Genomic DNA, 17,787 nt, shown 5'->3' with positions numbered 1-17,787 from the left:
TGGCGGCGTGTGCTTTGTATTTTTTCCCTCTCGGGGACACCGGATGTTTTTTGGGCCTTTCGCCACCCGTGAAATCGTCGCATTTCCTGTTATCCCCATACTCGCGTTCACGCAGTGTGTTCCTCCTTGCCTCTTTCTTGCCTCCTCCTTGCCACCTTGTTCCTCCCTCTTCCTTTCCTCTTTTTCTTTTCTTTTTTTGTGAGGCTCTTTTTTCGCCTGCCTATGGCAGAATAAGCTCTGTATGGTGTGTGTGGTCGTTTGTGTGTTTGTTTCCCATGTGGCTTGTGTTTCGGGGCGCCGCCCCCACTCTGAGCCCGTACGATTTTACACAAAGCTTTCATTCCTGAGGAAGACCTGCCTCAGGTCGAAACGTTGGAAATAAAGTCTCCGAAGAGTGTACTTCTACTTTGTGTGTGTATATATATATATATATATATATATAGATATATATATATATATATATATATATATATATATATATATAGAAAGATAGCTCGGCAGTCTACAACGGCAAAGGAGGCACGTTTGAGCCACGCCCAGAGGTTGAAAAGAAGTTCCCTTCTCCCCGTGTAGTCAGAGTGGCGCTGGCTACCACCCTCAAGCGTCAGATACACTTCCAGTAAATATAAATAGCCCAGAAAGTGAAGGAGAACACCGTCGCCCAGGTAGCCGAATTGGTAAGGGATTCGAGATCTAATCGAAAGGCGTTGGTTCGGTCCCCACTATGGGTGCGTGTTTTTTTTTTCGTCCGTATAATAAACAAAATGTTAACTTCATTAACATTAATTAAAAAAAGTAGCCTAACCACACACCTATGCCTCCTTTGGCGTTGTAGACTGCCGACCAATCTGTTTGTATTTCCTCAACGAGCTCCTCATTTTCTTACTATATTATTCTGCGAAAGCCTTGCTAGGGTCTCGGTTCTGGCAGCCTTGATGCTAGGTAGCATAAGAGGGCTTACCGCCAGTTACCCGCTCATGACAGGATGTAGACGTTTGAGTCACTGCCCGGTGGTCGAAAAGAAGGTCCCCTTCTCCCCGTGTAGTAAGAGTGGCGCTGGCTACCACCCTCAAACGTCATATACACTTCTAGTAAATATTGTGACGTGGCAACGAAGGAGATGTATTCAGATAGTGTAATAACAAAAATAGACGGGATAGCCAAGGCAGACAATACAGCCGCGATGTCCCAGGAACTGAACGCACACCAACATCAGCGATCGTCGTCTTCTTCACATCCAAGAGGGCGCATACCCGCAGAGTGGGGTTGGACACTGGTTCCGTTTATAGTAAGGAGCGAAGGAACGGAGCCCGTGACATGACCCACGGCGGTAGAAGCAACGTCCCGGTGCTGAGTACGGTAGAAGGTGTGGGCTAAACTTAATCACGAACGAAGTAGGGCTTCAGGCAGGACACATGCACAACTTGAGACGCTGGGTGCACAGTTGACGGCGGGGGCGTGACTGGAATGATTTCGTACGTCACAGGTGTAACCAAGCGAATGATGCGGTAGGGGCCCGTGAAGCGGGACAGAAGTTTTTCAGATAGCCCAACCTGACGTGAAGGCGTCCAAAGGAGAACCAGGGAGTCAGGTGGGAAGCACACGTCACAGTGGGTCTCGTCGTAGCGACGCGTCTGACTTGCCTGTGACGCCGTAATCTTGGCGCGGGCGATCTGGCGGGCCACATCAGTCTGGGCAATGAGATCACGTGCATACTCAGTTCGTGGCGTGGTCGAATCAGGCAACATGGTGTCCAATGGCAGGGCAGGCTCGCGGCTGTAAAGGAGGAAGAAAGGAGAGAAGCCGGCAGTGTCGAGGCGTGACGAATTGTAGGCGAAAGTAACGTAAGGGAGAGGAACGTCCAGTCACGGTGGTCGGTGGACACGTACATAGCGAGCATATCCGTGAGCGTCTTGTTAAATCGTTCAGCGAGCCCATTGGTCTGCGGATGATTGGCCGTGGTGAGGTTGTGCTTAATGCGGCAGGACCGAAGAAGGTCGTCGACGACCTGAGATAAGAAGCACCGACCACGGTCCGTGATCAGCTGGCGAGGAGCACCGTGTTGCAGAATGACGGCGTGTAGTAGAAAATCGGTGACGTCCGTGGCACAGCTGGTAGGAATGGCACGTGTGATGGCGTAACGCGTGGTGTAATCGGTGGCAACGGCAATCCACCTGTTACCAGAGTGGGATAAGGGGAAAGGACCGAGAAGTTCCAATCCAACCCGGCAAAATGGTTCAGGAGGAACATCAATTGGTTGAAGAGTGCCTGCTGGAAGTGACCGAGGCGCCTTGCGGCGTTGGCAAACATCACAAGCCGTGACGTACCTTCGCACGGACCGGTAAAAGCCAGGCCAGTAAAAGCGTCGCCGCGCCAGGTCGTACGTGCGAGTGACGCCCAGATGGCCAGCAGTCGGCACGTCGTGAAGCTGGTGGAGTATGTCGGGACGGAGATGGTGAGGTACTGCGAGAAGGGCGTCAGGGCCATCCGCCCGGAAGTTGCGCCGAAACAGGACGCCATTATGCAGTGTAAAAGCGTGCAGAGATGGGTCGGACGGCTCTCAGCTAAGACGGTCTATAACCTGCCGAAGCGATGGATCGCGTCGTTGGTGGGCGGCTATGTCGTGCAAGTCGGAGAGGGCAAATACGCAGGGGTCATCATCGCTCCACGTTTAATCAGGCGGATCAACAGGATGACGAGACAAGCAGTCGGCGTCCCGGTGCATGCGACCAGACCTGTAGACCACCAAATAGTCATACTCCTGGAGTCTTAACGCCCAGCGGCCGAGTCGTCCGGACGGATCTTTGAGCGAAGAAAGCCAACATAGGGCATGATGGTCGGTAATGACCGCGAAAGATTTGCCGTACAAATATGAGCGAAACTTGCTGACTGCCGAGACGAGTGCGAGGCATTCACGTTCCGTGATGGAATAGTTACGTTCAGCGGGGGACAGAAGTCGGCTGGCGTAGGCTATCACCCGGTCGTGACCAGTCTGTTTCTGAACCAATACTGCCCCTATCCCGTGGCCACTCGCGTCCGTGCGTACTTCTGTGGGAGCCAACGGATCGAAATGGGCTAAAACTGGGCAACGAGTCAGGCGGTCAACGAGAGTGGCAAACGCTGTGCTTTGCGCGGTGCCCCAGGAGAATGAGGTATCAGCCTTAAGGTGATCTGTCAATGGCCGGGCGATCTCAGCAAAATTCTCGATAAAGCGACGAAAGTAGGAGCATAGTCCTACAAAGTTGTGAACATCCTTTGCCAAACGCGGGATGGGAAATTCTTGAACGGCGCGTACCTTATCGGGATCAGGTCGGACACCAGCAGCATCGACTACGTGGCCGAGGATCTTGAGTTGCCTGCCACCGAAACGGCATTTTGATAAATTGAGCTGGAGACCGGCGCGACGGAAAACCTCTAGGATGTCTGCAAGACGATGGAGATGAGTTTCAAATGTCGGGGAAAAAACGATGACGTCGTCCAAGTAGCATATGCAAGTCAACAACTTGAAGCCACGAAAGAGGAAGTCGATCACTCTTTCGAAGGTAGCCGGCGCGTTGCACAGACCAAAGGGCATTACCTTGAATCGGTACAGCCCATCGGGCGTCACAAAGGCTGTCTTTTCGTGGTCCTGGGCATCAACAGCAATTTGACAATACCCAGACCGAAGGTCAATAGAAGAAAAGTACGATGCACCATGGAGGCAATCGAGGGCGTCATCAATCCGAGGAAGTGGATAAACGTTCTTTTTGGTGACTTTGTTCAAGTGCCGGTAATCAATGCAGAAGCGCCAGGACCCATCCTTCTTTTTCACTCAGACGACTGGTGACGCCCATGGACTGGAAGAAGGCTGAATTACATTCTTTTTCAACATATCATCGACTTCATCTTGAATGATTTTGCATTCACCGTGAGAGACCCAGGATGGTCGCCGATGAATGGGGCTCGCATCCGCGGTGTTGATGCGGTGGGTTATCGCCGATGTCTGTCCCAAAGGGCGATCGTCCAAATCAAAAATGTCTCTGTACGATGAAAGCAGGCGATGTAACTCGCGAGCTTGCGACGAAGGAAGGTCCGACGCTATCATTTTTGCGATGTCACCAGAGGTGGACCATCGATCCTTGGAATCATTCGGCGCAACCATGAAGGCGTCAGTGGACACGGCAGAAATTTGGCATTCCTCCAGAGGAAAAAGCGTGGCCAGCGACATCCGCTCGGGGAGGACTTGGGGCAAAGAACCAAAATTAAGGAAAGGTAGGTTGATTTGGTTGTTGGCGAGGGTGACGACAGTGTAAGGAAGAGCCACGTGGTGTCGGAGGAGGACGTCAGTTATAGGGGAAACGACGTAGTCGCCGTCCGGAAGTGGCGGGCATGGTGACAAAGGGACCTAGGACATTGTGTCAAGAAGCAAGCGGACATGTCCTGAGGAGCAGAGGCGGTTGGGGTGCTTAGTGTCGGTGACAGAACCGGTCGGCAGGTCCAGACGAAGAATACCCGTGGCACAGTCAATAAGCGCGGCGTTGTCCGTTAGAAAGTCAAGGCCGAGAATGATTTCATGGGGGCATGCGTCGAATACGGTGAACACTACAGGAATGTGATGGTCACCAACACCAACCCGAGCGGTGCAGTCCTTCGATGGTGGGCGTACGGCCATCGGCCACTCTGACAACAGTAGATGGGGCAGGCGTCAGGACCTTACGAAGGCGGCGGCGAAGGTTGGAGCTCATTACGGAGATACTGGCACCGGTGTCTATTAGAGCGCTCACACGAACACCGTCAACATCAACGTCAAGCAAATTGCGTCTCGTCGTCTTTGTAAACAGAGGATTTTCAGGCCGGGTGCGACATGCAGCATCACCTCCGGGAGCTGCATTGGCTAGTTTCCCGGAGAGGTGCGTGCGTAAGAAGTCGGCAGCGAAGGGCGGCGAGGCTTCGGCGAACGAGATTGGTGACGTTGTGGGGACGGGGAGCGCCCAAGGCGGTTGCTGGGGGAGCTGTCGGGAACATACTGGGGTTGAGTACCAGGGGGGAAGTGGATAGGCCGATCGTCCGAAGAGTAGGTGGTGGGCGAAAACCGGGAGCGTGCAGGGGACGTCCAACATTGTCGGCAATAACGGGCGACGTGACCAACGCGAGAGCACTCGAAGCAGATAGGCCGGTTATTAGGAGTTCTCCATTCTGCAGGGTTCCGGCGGCGGTAACGAGGTGGTGCGTCATAACGCCGTTGGAAGCTATTGCTGGCAAATGAAGGAGGAAGGTTCTGGCGGGCGTCCGGACAAGCCATAGCGCACACAGGATGGATACCGAGGTTGGCTACTTCCTTACGGACAACGGCCTGTATAAGTGATATAGTGGGCAGGGTATGGTCGTGCCAATGGCGGTGTACAGGAGCCGGGGCCATGGCGCACGATCTTGGTCAAAGTGTCCGAATGTGGCATCGGACCTGGTGCCGTCGGTAAACTGAGAGGCGCTGTCAGATCCGCACACGATGAGGTTGCAGAGGTGTGAGGCATCCGGGTGAACTGCTGCGCTATGCGGCGGCATTTCGCCTGCTCAAATCGGCGACATTCCTTCAGTACAGAGTCAATTGTGGCACACTCTGTACACATGAGCAGAGTAAAGGCATCATCTGCTATGCCCTTAAGTAAATGCCCAATCTTGTCGGACTCCGGCATCTTGGGATCCACCTTGGCGCAAAGAGCCAACACGTCCTGGATGTAGACGACATAGGACTCCGCACCGGACTGCGTGCGTGAAGAAAGATCGTTCTTTGCGGCTAGCTGACGGGCACCGCAGTCACTGAACGAATCCAGGAACTCCTTTTTGAAGGCGTCCCAGCTTGTGAGCCTCGCTTCGTTGTTTAGGAAACAAGTCCCAGCCGTCTTCTTGAGATTGTAGGCAGCATTCGTCAGCATGATTGTGTCGTCCAACCGGTTATGAACACTCACGCGTTCATACATGCGGAGCCATTTATCCGCGTCGACGTTATCAGTGCCAGTAAAATCACCGGGATCACGGGGGTGAGACACGATGACTATCGGCAGAGTAGATACAGGCTCACCAGGGGGCGGCATCATGCAGCTGTGAACGTGACGCCCGCTTCGAAGCTCCGTATTTTCTTAAAGTAGCCCGGCGAGCGGTACGGAGACGTGAAGTAGACCCTCCACCACAAGATGTGACGTGGCAACGAAGGAGATGTATTCAGATAGTGTAACTACAAAAATAGATTGGATAGCGAAGGCAGACAAGGCAGCCGCGATGTCCCAGGAACTGAACGCACACCAACTTTAGCGAGCGTCGTCTTCTTGTCATCCCAGAGGGCGCATACCCGCAGAGCGGGGTTGGACACTGGTTCCGTTTATAGTAAGGAGCCAAGGAGCGGAGTCACGTAACAATATAAATAGCCCAGAATGTGAAGGACAACACAGTCGCCCAGATAGCCGAATTGGTAAGGCATTCGAGATCTAATCGAAAGGCGTGGGTTCGGTCCCCACTCTAGGCGCGTGTTTTTCTTTTTTTATTTCTTCCGTATATTGAACAAAATGTTAACTTCATTACGTTTAGTAAAAAAACAGCCTAACCACACCCCTCTGCCTCCTTTGGCGTTGTACAGTGCCGACCTGTCTTTCTGTATTTCCTGAACGAGCCCCTCATTTCCTTATTATATTATTCTGCGAAAGCCTAGCGAGGGTCTCGGTTCTAGCAGCCTTGATGCCTAGGTTGCATGAGAGGGCTTTCAACCAGTTACCCGCTCATGATAGGCTGTAGACATTCGAATCACGCCCCGGGGGTTGAAAACAAGGTCCCCTTCTCCCTGTGTAGTCAGAGTGGCACTGGCTGCCACCCTCAAGCGTCACATACATTTCTAGTAAATATAAATAACCCAGAAAGTGAAAGAGAACACAGTCCCCCAGATAGCCAAATCGGTAAGGCATTCGAGATCTAATCAAAAGGCGTGGGTTCGGTCCCTACTCTGGGCGCGTGTTTTTCTTTCTTTCGTTCTTCCGTCTGTTAAAGAAAATGTTAACTTCATTATCCGTAGTCAAAAAAGGGCCTAACCACACCCCTATGCCTCCTTTGGCGTTTTATACTGCCGACCTGTCTTTCTGTATTTCCAAACGAGTGCCTCATTTTTCTTACTATATTATTCTGCGAAAGCCTAGGTAGGGTCTCGGTTCTGGCAGGCTTGATGCCTAGGTTGCATAAGAGGGCTTCCCGCCAGTTACCCGCTCATGACAGGCTGTAGACGTTCGAGTCACGCCCCGGGGGTTTAAAAGAAGGTCCCCTTCTCCCGGTGTAGTCAGAGTGGCGCTTGCTACCACCCTCAAGCGTCAGATACAGTTGTAGTAAATACAAATAACCCTGAAAGTGAAGCAGAACACAGTCGCCCAGATAGCCGAATTGGTAAGGCATTCGAGATATAATCGAAAGGCGTGGGTTCGGTCCCCACTCTGGGCGCGTGTTTTTTTTTCTTTCTTTCTTGCGAAAATAAAAAAATGTCAACTTCATTAACTGAATAAAAAAAGCGCCTAACCACACACCTATGCCTCCTTTGGCGCTGTAAACTGCCCACCTCTCTTTCTGTATTTCCTCAACGAGCCCCTCATTTCCTTACATTTTATATATATATATATATATATATATATATATATATATATATATATATATACAAGAGAAGAAAAACTTCGAACAAGGTAAAAGCACGATTGTGGCCTACGTTTCAGCAAAGAGAACTTGCTTTCCTCAGGGCAATCTCTCGCCTGGCAGGCAGGGTTTATATAGGGTGAGGACCCCAGGTGAAAGGAGAGGGTAAGAGGGAAGGGAATTTGAGCAAGCTGATTGGTTTCGGAGTGTGTCGGGGGAGAGATTGAGGGGACAAGAAGGTTGTCTAGTTTAAGCCGCGAAGTAGGTCACACGGAAGTCAGCTGGTGGTTGATATTCGTGGAATTTTTGGACAGAAAGGTGGACAGGGTGCTTATTGACCCGCCGCGGGGTATAGGAAAAGGATCTCAGAACCGCCGGAAGCAGACCGGGCGGTGAGGGTGGGGTCCTTATCAGAAACTATCTGCAAGCCTCAGGTCAAAAGAAAAGATAGAGACGGGGGAAAAACTAACTAGGTCAAGAAAAAACTAAAAAAGGAGAAAAAAAAACAGGGAGGGGAACCACATAAACCCACACACAAAAGAAAAAGCAATGGCCCGGCAACTGAAATGGCACGTGTCACCCACGGCAACATTCCTGGTACAGGCCTGTCCTGAAACTCAAAAACGAAAAGATAAAGTTAGAGTGACATACGGGGCACAAGACCACGCGGAGTAAAAAAAATAGAAATTAAAATAAATAAAATTGAATTCCAAAAGCAAAGGTTGGAGGCATGAGGGCGAGTATTAAGCTAGACACTAAGGAATGAAAAAAAAAGAAACAAAATTAGGTGACCAGGTACAGAGCAGAGTGAACGGTCATAGTCTTTGGATGAGGTATATGCACGAAAATGCCTAATGCTGTATTCCCGGTGAATATCGCAAGGATTCCAAGTTGCCCTTAGACGCATTAATTCCAGCAGGTTCCATGGAGTTGAATTTGTGAATTAAGTAGGATTCTCGGTATTTCCTGTCCCTAGGGGACTTAAAATTTGACTGAAGTATATATAACTTAAGGTCATCAAAATTGTGGCCTGGTTGGTTGAAATGCTGCGCTACAGCTATGGAGGATTTGCTAAGAGTATCTGCCCGGTGACCATTAAGTCGTAGGCTCATAGGTTGGCTCGTTTCGCCTATATACTGTTTGTGGCACATTGAGCATTCCAACATATACACAATGTTGGATGAAGTGCACGTAAAACTTGAATTAATCTTGTGGACATAATTACTGGCTGTGCTTTTTACAACGCAGTCTGTTTGCAGGTGCCGACAAGTCTTGCATCTGGGGCGGGAGCAGCTGGCTATGACTGGTTGCTTTGAAGGCCCTGTTTTAGCATGCACTAAAATATCTTTTACATTCCTGTTTCTCCGGTAGGTAACCCTTGGTGCTTCCGGGAAAGTCTTTTTAAGTCGGTCGTTACTGGCTAAAATGGGGTAGTACTTCCGCAGTATATTGTTTACGTTTGGGAGGGCGTTTGAAAATTTAGTTATTAGGGCAGGTGGCCTGGCGCTTTCGTTTTGCCGCTGTTTCTTGAGAACGTCATTCCTTTTGAGATTAGACACACGTTGGTACGCCTGATCGAGCGAGCTTTCGGGGTGATTCCTGTTCATAAGGGTGGCCTTTAGTTCGTCTAGGTGCTCTACGTAGTCACTGTCATCACTGCATACTCTTCTAAGCCTGGTGGCTTGTCCTACAAAGATCCCTTGTTTGCAGTGTCTGGGGTGATGGCTTTTATAATCTAGGTACTGCTGCCTGTCTGTTGGCTTTCTAAAAAGCGTGGTTTTAAGTTTACCGTTGTCTAGAATGACGGTAGTATCTAGAAAGTTCACTTCTTTTTCAGAATACTGGCAGGAGAATTTAATAGTCGGATGCGAAGAATTGAGATGGGATATAAACGTTTCTAGAGTCGCGCGACCGTGTTCCCAAATCATAAAGATGTCGTCTATGTAGCGGAGGTAAACCTGAGGTTTATGCGGAAAAGAGCTTAATAGGGTAGCTTCAAGTTGCCCCATGAAAATGTTGGCATAGGTCGGTGCGAATGGAGTACCCATGCTAGTTCCAAAAACTTGCAAAAAGTAAGAAGAGTCAAATTTAAAATAATTGAGAGTTAGAACTAGTTTTAACAAAGTTATGTACACTTCTGGTGCATGTTGGTGCGGGTTAACTGATAGAGATTTTGAAATCGCTTCAATTCCTTCGGCGAACGGAATGTTTGTATACAATGCAGCAACGTCAAGAGTAACAAGGAGGGTTCCACTGGGTAGGTGCCCGCCCATATTTATCTCTTCTATTATGCGGAGGAAGTGGGGGGTGTCCTGAACGAATGAAGGAAGAAGAGCCGGAATGTCAGATAGGTGATGATTTAGAAACAGAGATAGTGCTTCGGTTGGGGTATTGTTATTCGAAACTATGGGTCTGCCAGGAATGTCGGCAGTGAACAATAAGTCTACGGGGACTTTATGGACTTTTGGGAGGAGGTAAAACCGACAGGACGGTTTTACCTCCTCCCAAAAGTCCATAAAGTCCCCGTAGACTTATTGTTCACTGCCGACATTCCTGGCAGACCCATAGTTTCGAATAACAATACCCCAACCGAAGCACTATCTCTGTTTCTAAATCATCACCTATCTGACATTCCGGCTCTTCTTCCTTCATTCGTTCAGGACACCCCCCACTTCCTCCGCATAATAGAAGAGATAAATATGGGCGGGCACCTACCCAGTGGAACCCTCCTTGTTACTCTTGACGTTGCTGCATTGTATACAAACATTCCGTTCGCCGAAGGAATTGAAGCGATTTCAAAATCTCTATCAGTTAACCCGCACCAACATGCACCAGAAGTGTACATAACTTTGTTAAAACTAGTTCTAACTCTCAATTATTTTGAATTTGACTCTTCTTACTTTTTGCAAGTTTTTGGAACTAGCATGGGTACTCCATTCGCACCGACCTATGCCAACATTTTCATGGGGCAACTTGAAGCTACCCTATTAAGCTCTTTTCCGCATAAACCTCAGGTTTACCTCCGCTACATAGACGACATCTTTATGATTTGGGAACACGGTCGCGCGACTCTAGAAACGTTTATATCCCATCTCAATTCTTCGCATCCGACTATTAAATTCTCCTGCCAGTATTCTGAAAAAGAAGTGAACTTTCTAGATACTACCGTCATTCTAGACAACGGTAAACTTAAAACCACGCTTTTTAGAAAGCCAACAGACAGGCAGCAGTACCTAGATTATAAAAGCCATCACCCCAGACACTGCAAACAAGGGATCTTTGTAGGACAAGCCACCAGGCTTAGAAGAGTATGCAGTGATGACAGTGACTACGTAGAGCACCTAGACGAACTAAAGGCCACGCTTATGAACAGGAACCACCCCGAAAGCTCGCTCGATCAGGCGTACCAACGTGTGTCTAATCTCAAAAGGAATGACGTTCTCAAGAAACAGCGGCAAAACGAAAGCGCCAGGCCACCTGCCCTAATAACTAAATTTTCAAACGCCCTCCCAAACGTAAACAATATACTGCGGAAGTACTACCCCATTTTAGCCAGTAACGACCGACTTAAAAAGACTTTCCCGGAAGCACCAAGGGTTACCTACCGGAGAAACAGGAATCTAAAAGATATTTTAGTGCATGCTAAAACAGGGCCTTCAAAGCAACCAGTCATAGCCAGCTGCTCCCGCCCCAGATGCAAGACTTGTCGGCACCTGCAAACAGACTGCGTTGTAAAAAGCACAGCCAGTAATTATATCCACAGGATTAATTCAAGTTTTACGTGCACTTCATCCAACATTGTGTATATGTTGGAATGCTCAATGTGCCACAAACAGTATATAGGCGAAACGAGCCAACCTATGAGCCTACGACTTAATGGTCACCGGGCAGATACTCTTAGCAAATCCTCCATAGCTGTAGCGCAGCATTTCAACCAACCAGGCCACAATTTTGATGACCTTAAGTTATATATACTTCAGTCAAATTTTAAGTCCCCTAGGGACAGGAAATACCGAGAATCCTACTTAATTCACAAATTCAACTCCATGGAACCTGCTGGAATTAATGCGTCTAAGGGCAACTTGGAATCCTTGCGATATTCACCGGGAATACAGCATTAGGCATTTTCGTGCATATACCTCATCCAAAGACTATGACCGTTCACTCTGCTCTGTACCTGGTCACCTAATTTTGTTTCTTTTTTTTTCATTCCTTAGTGTCTAGCTTAATACTCGCCCTCATGCCTCCAACCTTTGCTTTTGGAATTCAATTTTATTTATTTTAATTTCTATTTTTTTTTTACTCCGCGTGGTCTTGTGCCCCGTATGTCACTCTAACTTTATCTTTTCGTTTTTGAGTTTCAGGACAGGCCTGTACCAGGAATGTTGCCGTGGGTGACACGTGCCATTTCAGTTGCCCGGCCATTGCTTTTTCTTTTGTGTGTGGGTTTATGTGGTTCCCCTCCCTGTTTTTTTTTTTCTCCTTTTTTATTTTTTTCTTGACCTAGTTAGTTTTTCCCCCGTCTCTATCTTTTCTTTTGACCTGAGGCTTGCAGATAGTTTCTGATAAGGACCCCACCCTCACCGCCCGGTCTGCTTCCGGTGGTTCTGAGATCCTTTTCCTATACCCCGCGGCGGGTCAATAAGCACCCTCTCATCCTTTCTGTCCAAAAATTCCACGAATATCAACCACCAGCTGACTTCCGTGTGACCTACTTCGCGGCTTAAACTAGACAACCTTCTTGGCCCCTCAATCTCTCCCCCGACACACTCCGAAACCAATCAGCTTGCTCAAATTCCCTTCCCTCTTTCCCTCTCCTTTCACCTGGGGTCCTACCCCTATATAAACCCTGCCTGCCAGGCGAGAGATTGCCCTGAGGAAAGCAAGTTCTCTTTGCTGAAACGTAGGCCACAATCGTGCTTTTACCTTGCTCGAAGTTTTTCTTCTCTTGTGTTCTCTACCATCTTCAAAGTTCTACTACTCCCTATATATATATATATATATATATATATATATATATATATCTATATATATATATATATATATATATATATATATATATATATATATATATATATATATATATATATATATATATATATATAAATATATAGTCTGAAAAGATACAAACTCACACAGAGCGGGAAAAAATAAGGTTAGTAGAGACAGAGACAAACGAGATAGACGTAGAAAATAAAAATAAGTTTGCTGACGTTTTAGGGAGAGGACTCCCTTTCTTCAGAGTAAAAATAAGTTCGTTTCAGAGCTATATATATGCAGAAAATGTAGCTAGAGCAAGGGGCAAGGTAAGAGGAGGGAGAGTTTGTAGAAATAGATCATGGTTGGTGGGTAGCAAAAGAATCAAGAGAGAGCGGGAAAATAAATTATAAAAAGGATAATAAGAACACAGTCACGCGGTACGAACTTGGAAAAAAAAGACAGAGAAGAACCAAACACAGAGAACATAATGTAAAAAAAAAATAATTTAAATAACAAGGTAATTTTCCTCCCCCGTGGCAACGATGGTGAAAGAGGGGTCAAAACAAGATATGCCCATGCCCGTGTTTGACATGGGCAAAAAGATTAGTCACGCGGAACGAAGACGTTCCAATGAAGATATGCACACAAAGGGCGAGCATCTACCATTCATCCCCGTTCTACGAATCCAAGTAAGGTCATTGAAACAAGAGACACGTGGCTTCTGTTGGTGGGAGGCAGGGGTCGCGCCGAAAAGCAGTAGGAGAGGTAGTTTCGACAGAAAGAGTGTACATTGGTCTACAAAGAGCGAAGAAAAAAAATTAAAAAATAACCAGGTAATTTTCCCCTCCCTCGTGGCAACGGGGGTGAAAGAGGGGTCAAAACAAGATATGCCCATGCACGTGTTTGACATGGGCAAAAAGATTAGTCACGCGAAACAAGGAAACAAAGATATGCAAATGCACACAAAGGATGAACATCTTCCCATACACACCCGTTCTAGGAATCCTGGTAAGGTAATTGAAACGTGAGACACGTGGCTTCTGTTGGGGGGAGGCAAGGGTCACGCCAAAAAGCAGTAGGACAGCAGGTTTCGACTCAGGATGAGTGTACATTGATAAGAAAAAAAAAGACCAGGTCAAACAAGTCATGACAAGAAAGAAAACAGGCAGGTGCATGCGTATGACGCGGCAGCAAGTGGTATTCATCTGCCCGGCGCATGGTGCCAGTTCAGGGAATGCCGAGGCGGTCAGCAACGATTATTAGACAACAACAATACAAAAAGAAGGAGGACACGAAAGCAACCGCACACGCTCGTGTTCACAAATTAATTACAAGGTGAGAATACCACAGCTAAAAATGGTACTGCAGCCTTCTACCCACAACACAATGTCCAGACTTGTGCATCAAATTTGGTTCAGTGAAGCCATTGTGCTAAAAAACGTCGTGCTAGCACGAAACTATACCCAACTACGGGAGCTCGCCAACTAATGGGAGAATATTTTTGAGGGAAAGAAATGAACAGGCATAACACTAGCCTGAGAAATGCAGCCGAAATTTAATTCGGAGGAAAGACGGGTTAATTTCCCATAACTTTCATTTATGCCAAACGACACTGATTTAAACTTATAGATAAGGTAAGACTCACGAACCTCGCGATCGTGATGCGTTTTAAAACTAGATTCAAGAATTGTGGCCTTCAGTTGTTCAAAAGAATTACCAGGAGTGTTAACATGCTTTGATAGAGGCAAAAAAGGGAAGGTTTTTGCATGGGAGTGGTGATTGTTAAACCTCAAACGAAAGGGTGTTTGAGTCTGGCCAATGTATTGTTTGCCGCAGAGGGTGCATTCCAGCACGTATACGACGTTGGCGGAATCACAGTTAAAGTTCCCTTTGACATTAACATAATAGTTTGAAGCTGTGCTGGTGGCGCGCTGTGTGGTGGTCATTTGTGGGCATACCTTACACCTTGGTTTGTTACAGGGCATGCAACCAGTAGTCTGTGGTCGGCTGATGCTGGATGAGCAACACGTGGTGGCTTGGGGAATATCCTCTTTAGGCGTTCAATTTGAGCGAGGATATTGTTATGTTTCCTTAGTATGGAAGCAACTTTCGGAGAAGAGGCCGAATGGGTCAGAACGAGGTATGTTTGTTGACTGGGTTTTGGAGCTTTTTTTCGGAGAATTTCGGTGCGGTTGAACTGGTTAGCTCGTGTAATCGCGTCATCGATCACCTGCTGTGGGTATTTTTTATTTAAGAGTGCGGTTTTAAGTTCTCTGCAGTTAGAATCGAAATCCGCCTGGCTTGTGCAGATTCGCCTAAAACGGTGAGATTAGCTGTAAGGTATTGCAGTCTTGCAGTGCCTGACATGGCTGCGGTGGAAGTGCAAATACTGGCGCGTGTCCGTAGGTTTCCTGTAGAGATTAGTCTGAAGTATGCCCTGAGAAACTGTGACCGTAATATCCAGGAAATTTATCCTGTGCGTAGAGTAGGAATGAGAGAGGAAGATGGTAGGATGCGCAAGGTTAAAAGCCTCAATAAACACAAGAAGTTCCAATTCACCGTGCTGCCAAATCATGAATATATCATCTATATACCTTTTGTAGTACAATAGCTTCAAACTTTGGGTAGCGAGGAAGTTTGTCTCTAGACATCCCATAAAGATGTTCGCGTAGTTGGGCCCGATTTTGGTTCCCATTGACGTTCCGCTGACTTGCACGTAATTGACACCCTCAGACTCAAAATTGTTAAGTTCAAGGATAAGGTGAAGGAAAGTTTCAAGGGTGAGAGAATCGATAGGTTTGTCACCCGCCGACCCCTCATACGCACATGATACAGCGGTGATCCTATAGGCATGCGGAATGTTAGTGCACAGCGACACGACATCTAGGGTAACAAGTAAACAGTTGTTGGGAATTTCCATCTTCATGATATCTGAGAGAAAATCATTTGTATCCTTAATGAAGGATGGAAAGCTGGGGGGAATGTCGCGAATGAGAGAGTCGACATACCGCGAGAGGTTCTCGGTGACAGTACCAATGCCAGAGACAATGGGGCGACCTGGGTTGTTATTTTTATAAATCTTAGGAAGAAGGTAGAATCTACCGGCTACTGGGCTTAAGGGGATAAGAGAACGAGCAGTTGTTTCAGTTATTTCCTGATTTTGAACAAGTTCAGTGAGTTTTTATTTTACAATTAGCTTATAATCATTAGTGGGATCGCTAGGGAGTACTTTGTAGAACGCAAATTCTGATAGTTGTCTATGAGCCTCGTTGAGACATAGTCAGCTTTGTCGAAGATCACGATGGCGCCTCCTTTATCGGCCGGTTTGATTACTATTTCGGGGCAACCTGCGACTTCCTCCAGGGCTTTCTTTTCCTTGTTTGTGATGTTACAGCGGAAAGGGATTTGCTTTTGGTATGCTGCTCGTACATCGCGATGAGCGGCTTTAATATACATGTCGAGGCATGTATCGCGCTGCGTGGGAGGGGTCCAGTGCTTATGGCTAGGTAATGCGGTTCGGGCTTCGTCGGTTGGAGGACGGTCATGGAAGTACTCTCGCAGTCTCATATTTCTGGCGAAGTTGTCTAAGTCCTTAAAAAGTTCAAATTCGTTGAAACCGCGAGTTGCCGGGCAAAAATTCAGACCTTTTGACAAGGCGCTTATGTTATCTGGTGACAGGGTAATACTAGAGAGGTTCATCACATTTCCGGTGAGATTTTTGTTAGTTTCAGTAGCCTGGGGGAGGTTACAGAAGGGGAATAAAAATTTGGGTTTGCGTGGGAGACTCGCTAGTACTGGCACTAATGAGAGCTTGTGAATGGTTAGTATTTGGCGCGCTTAGAGGGCGATTTTCATGCGCATTCCTAGATAATAAACAGCCATTAGTAATGGGGCTAACTTTATTCTTGCGGATGTTGTCATTGCTAGGGATATTATCTCGGGAAAATTTACGGACTTTTGTTTCGGATATAGCGGATGCCTTTTTGGATTCGTAGCTGCGTAGAAGGTCTGATTCTCTTTCGCTTAGATCCTTACTAAGAATTTCCTCTTCCTGGCTGAGGGAATGGGACATAGTCTCGTAGTGACACGGCCTCCGCGATCGGCTGCCGGCGGCGCGCCGTTGCTCCGGCCGTCCCATTCGGCCGGAGAGAGCGTAATTTCGAAGGGGCCGTTTTGGCGCTTTCCGCCGCACCGCGGCGCGCGGAGCCGATGGTTGAAAGCAACAGCCGTCCGTGCTGCGCCGGTCCGCGAAATGGCTTTTGACAGCTTTTGCGCTCCGTATGGCAAAAATAAACGGCCATAGCTGCTTTTAGGAATGGCAAGTAATATTAAAGCACCTGGTGATGCCTTTATGTCAGCTACGGTGGCGACAAGACGGGGTTATTTCACATGCGCTGTCCCGCACTACGCTCCGCGGACCCGACTATGCCTTTCCGATAATACCGCGGTAGCGAAACTTCCCGCGTTTAAATGATGTTCAAATAATAAACAGATATTGTTATTTCTTATGCTGGCGTACGGTCTTAATTCAATTCTGTACAGCCAAGGCTATTAACTTGAGACAACGGGTGGCCGCTGTTTTTTCTGGCATTCGAATCGATCTTTATAGGTCGTAATACCGGTTGAGACTGAAAAACGATGGAAGTGAATTATGTTCAGCGACATCGTAATCTCCGTGGCACATCTGCGTTATGCTATTACGTTTTCGTTTTCAACGGCAGCAAACAGAACATAAGTTCAACTTCGATGTACTCCGTTTTTATTTCGTTTTTAAAGGTATCTCGGTGCCTACTGGAAAGCGCAATAAGCACTGTGAGTGGTATGAATACCTAAAATACATGAACTTTTCGTTACTGATTTCAGGTCCCATCTGAGAAGTAACTTAGCTTTTATATGTTTGGTTTGAATGTTAGTAATTTCTGTTCACCCTAAACAGTTACCTGTGCACAGCGCACAGGCGAGTCCAGGGTCCACGTGGCTTTTTTTACATCATCACTGCGGAAGCATTAAATACTCAATTACGCAAAAATATGGAGTTGGGGGTCAGTGCGAGCGAGGTATGGTTCCAAAAATTGCACGCCTCGCAAAGAAAATAAAATGGAAGAAAACATGGTGTATTTGGATCAGGAAATGAAATTCGGAGCCGACGGAGTGCCGGCTGTCAAA

The 17,787-nt window shown here is 47.5% G+C and overlaps 1 non-coding gene across 1 annotated transcript; it reads left to right on the top strand.

Moving 5' to 3' along the window:
• Positions 1 to 7,383: 7,383 nt before the first annotated feature.
• Trnai-uau (transfer RNA isoleucine (anticodon UAU)) lies at positions 7,384 to 7,455 on the top strand. Its single transcript has one exon. It is a non-coding gene; the product is annotated as a tRNA-Ile (tRNA).
• Positions 7,456 to 17,787: the final 10,332 nt, after the last annotated feature.

This window comes from Haemaphysalis longicornis, unplaced genomic scaffold (genome assembly GCF_048455015.1).
Source record: "Haemaphysalis longicornis isolate Haplotype H1 unplaced genomic scaffold, Haemaphysalis longicornis Haplotype H1 scaffold_14, whole genome shotgun sequence".
Taxonomy (NCBI): domain Eukaryota; kingdom Metazoa; phylum Arthropoda; class Arachnida; order Ixodida; family Ixodidae; genus Haemaphysalis; species Haemaphysalis longicornis.
This window is presented reverse-complemented; position numbering and strand designations above follow the sequence as displayed.